Source organism: Amblyomma maculatum, chromosome 1 (assembly GCF_055883805.1).
Source record: "Amblyomma maculatum isolate TAMU_Amacu chromosome 1, ASM5588380v1, whole genome shotgun sequence".
Classification (NCBI taxonomy): domain Eukaryota; kingdom Metazoa; phylum Arthropoda; class Arachnida; order Ixodida; family Ixodidae; genus Amblyomma; species Amblyomma maculatum.
Genome location: NC_139344.1, coordinates 469666721 through 469671019, shown reverse-complemented (window position 1 = coordinate 469671019; position 4299 = coordinate 469666721).

Genomic DNA, 4299 nt, shown 5'->3' with positions numbered 1-4299 from the left:
TTGCGAAGCCTTTTATATGAGCATTTGATGTGCCGTGTCAGGCATTAGGTGTTCTCCGCAATGGACAAAAAAGGGCTAGAGCAGCACTGATGACGTCATCTATAACGGCGCTACGTTTCAAGCAAAGAGAAAGTTGTTTGAAGAGACAAAAGCAATGCCACAGAATATACAGTTGATGAGTTGTTTGGCATCATCAGACAATGCAGGACCACAAGTGGGCCAAGGCAGTGGAAATCTAAAGTTTCGGCAGTAGCGGTGTCGTCATAAGTTTCTCTTCCCTTCAGGTTGATTGGCGTCTGATATTTTAATGTCTGAATACGACAGTATGTTTAATACTAACGCGAAACTACTTCTCATGCTTTTGCGATAAAGTTCGTTCATTCAAAGCATTGAAATTCGTTCAAAAATTAATAAACCCCTTGAGCCTCCATTTATAGTAATCTCAAGCGCATAAATAATAAGAGGCGCCCTTTGACAAGTAAAGGCGTATCTTATGCTAAAATCACGGGTCATGAACACAATGGTTATATGCAAAGAGACGTGCGAGCGGTAGGAAATAGCTGAAACAATGGTTCATATCTTTAAACACTTTTGATTGAATGTAAAAAGCTTCAGCAGGATTTTTAACCTAATGACGGAGTCCTACTTACTTCCAGGGTCTCGTTTAAAGAGCAATGAGGGGTAAATATTTGGTATCTGTGCAGCGATTTTACAATGCCAACGTACACTCATCACATCACTTCGTCATCAAGCCGCTTTGTGGGCTATCTTCAGCGCTACACTATGGTCCCCATCGAGCATGAAAAACACTAACCGGCCCCATATTGACACGCCCTAACATTTGAACATGAAGCTGCCATCGGGGGCCCCCCTGACTGACACTACTGAAAATGTCTGCAGTCACGCTCTTGAACTTTTATATTCCCATTATTTTTCACACACTGCAAGCAACAAGTCTAAAGAACCGAGCCGTCTCATTCTTAACAAATTGGAAAAAATAATTATTTCCAGTAATATACAGGACATGGGCCTCGGGCGAAAAGCTACAACGTTAGCTTTAGGGATGCACGAGGGCCCCTTAATGCAGCGCAACAATTAGAAGAAAGCACCACAAAACTAAGCCAACTTTCACCTCAATCATTTGCTATACTGCATTTAACATACGTCATACCCCTGGAGGTTGCATGTTCGGATCTCACGGGCGGTATAAAGGTCTTATTTCTTAACTAGCTACTAAATTATTTACTACACAGTCGTTAACACCAAAACGCACTGTTTCCTTTTGTAAGTGGCTTAATTTTCCCGGTATTTGTTTGCTGATTTGGTTACCAAAGGCTTCGAATCTTGCGGTCTTGACGTCATAGGTAGCGTAAGAGGATTATCCGACAATTATCTCCCTCCAAGTTCGGTCCCGGACTACGTGGCACTGGCGGTATGAAAGGTTGTCCCATGACCTTCCCTGTTATGAAGGGTAGCTTTGGTGAGCCCTCTTAAAACAAGGGTTGAACGAGAGGAAGAAATTGTCTACACAGTATGAAAGAGAACTGAACAAGGATTGAGAGGTAGCCAGCACAACCAAACCCAACCAACGCAAGCCAACGTTTCGACAAGGGGACTTGTCTTCATTCGGGCAGAAAGAACCGCTAATATTTAACTTGCTTCAGATGCTGACTCATTGTCTGTCACGCATTGTAGTTTCCTGCTGTTGCCGCTTGTTTATCTCTATTTTCTGGGGATAGGGTCACCAGTTCCAGGTTCATAGAAATTCAGACTGAAGAAAAAATTCATGATCAGCGAGTAATGCTGTACCCCGTTGAATAATGCGTTTTCAACATCTTTGTTTGCATTCACTCGAAGGCCTAATGCCATATGTATGTAAACGTAATTTATTTTCGATGAATTCTGCCCCGATTGTTTCAGTAGGAATTATGAGTTTAGTTAAAAATTAAATTTGATATCGTGGTGTAGCGTCACTGATATCAGCTCGATGTTTCTGAAAATCGCATAAGCATATTAATCTCTTTTCCTGATGCACATTTTCACCCAGTCTTATACACTGCTCTTAGTCTTATATTCAACTGCAGGTCATCTGCAATCTCTTCATAGCTACAGGCTCCCAATAGGCTGGGAAAAATTTGTGCTATGGTAGATGGTGTGATAAGGTAGATAGGAGACACAAAGAACAAAACAAAAAACTAGCAAAGGATGTCAAGTAAAACATGAGCTGCGTTTTGTGCCATGCGCAGAAGGAGTAGTCTATGATATTCCTTTTACATGCGGGAATAGGTATATAGGGCAAACGGGGAAATGCATCAATACGCGCCTGCGCCAGCATAAAACGTCTTTGAAAGGAGTTCACTCATCCAACTTAGCTATACATTACAGAGATCCAGTATCGTCGAAGGTGTCGATAAAAGCATGCATTCCGATCCTCGATAAAGCTAAGATTATTTTCAGGAATCAAAACAAATTGACCAGAGAACTCAATGAAGCCTATCATATCCATAAAATGGTAATTATCAATGATCGTGAACTGTCATATTTGGATCCACAGCTGTATGTTTTCGTTTTTTTGGTGGAAAGAATAGCGCATGCGCTTCTGGTTGTCATGTGAGAATATATTTCCTTGTATGTTTCATTAAACCTTCAGTTGTTAGTCCGAGCGCTTGCCCTGTCGTCTCTTCTTGTTACTCGTCCCCTGTCGCAGCACCGGTAAAATATCGAAGTATCGTGTCATGTCACAAAGCTAATATTGTTTTGTCAATTCCAGGCTAGTTGCCGTAAATGCTTCTGCGAATAGAATGTTCTGACTTTCAATTAAAGCATTGCGTCAGCTGTAAGATAATCTCATTTGCTGACTTCATCATCATCATCATCATTATTATCATCATCAGTGGTACTATACCCACTGCAGGGTGCAGGCCTCTCTCATGTTCCCCCCCTTAATCCGGTCCTGTGCTAGCTGCTTCCAATATTAAACCCTGTGAACTTATTAGCCTCATCCGCCCACCTGAGATTCTGCCGCTCTGGCTACGCTTTTCTTCCCTTGGTATCCAAGCAGCAAAACTTAGTTAAGTTAGTAACTTTTCGACCATCGGTTATACTCTCTTCAAATTACATTGCCTGTCCATGCCAATTTCGTCTTGATTTCCACTAGAATGTCATTTACTCGAGTTCTTTATCGGACCCAATCTGTGCACTTCGAATCTCTTAAAGGTTCAAACAGAAACGGTCACCAAGAAGCCACTGATAAACGTGTTCAGTGTGTAGAACGAATTCTTTTGAGCATAAACCCAAAGTATAACTCCTTGTAACCAAGCCAGCGATTTATCATTAATTTTTTAAAACAGAGTTTTTTTAAATTCGCGGGCAGAGATGTCGCTTGGCGGTGTCGCATGGAACTATTTCCTGAACCCGTGATGTCACGGGTGAGGTGACTGGCTAGGCTTGCTAGAAGCTGCCGTTCGCTGCTGCCACTGCAGTCATGACGTCACGGACACACTTCCGGTAGCTGCGAAAGTCGTCTGCTCGTGCGCTGCGCGAACTTTTCATGTGCCGCAGGAGTGTGCGAGTGAGGTCAGTGCCTTCACGCACATGACACACATGATTACGATTTGTACCCCTGTTACACGGTCGGCTTAACCACGGCTACGCTTAACCGAGGTTACCAAACTTAACCACGGTTAACCGTCAATCGCGGTTGGTTCTTGTTTCACAGCTCTCCGCCATTCTCGGTTAGGCGGCCATTGCCCATCAAGTACAACAACCGAAGCGACGTAGTGATCGGCGGAACGAAGCTGCATTTACAAATATCTTATTCATATAACGTGGTTTCAGGAGTACCGTAGCGTCTTCCGACGAGGCGTCACCAGTACGATCAAGCACCGCACGATGGCAGCCCCTCCTCGACCGCCGTAAACACCGCTGCTGTGGCCCCTCCTCCCGTATGCGTACCGTATGCGAACGACACGGCGGATCCTTAGCGCCGACCCAAGAAGACAAAAAGCTTGGTCCGAGTTCTGCCAACCTACTTTGGCAGACCACATTTTGGTCGGGCCGACGTTCGCTGCCAAGGTCGGCCCTGGCGTGGGGATTGACACTGGCCTTAGACCTGCAGACGTGTCGGCCACTCACATATGACCGATTTAGGTGGCTGGCCTTACCGGTCGGTTCTTGGCTGGCATCATGAGGTTGGCGCAACGTCGGGGATTGACAGTGGCTGGGAAATGGCCGACCCGACTGGTCGGCTTTTGGTTAGTATGCCGAGATTGGCACGACGTCGGGGATTGACACTGGCCG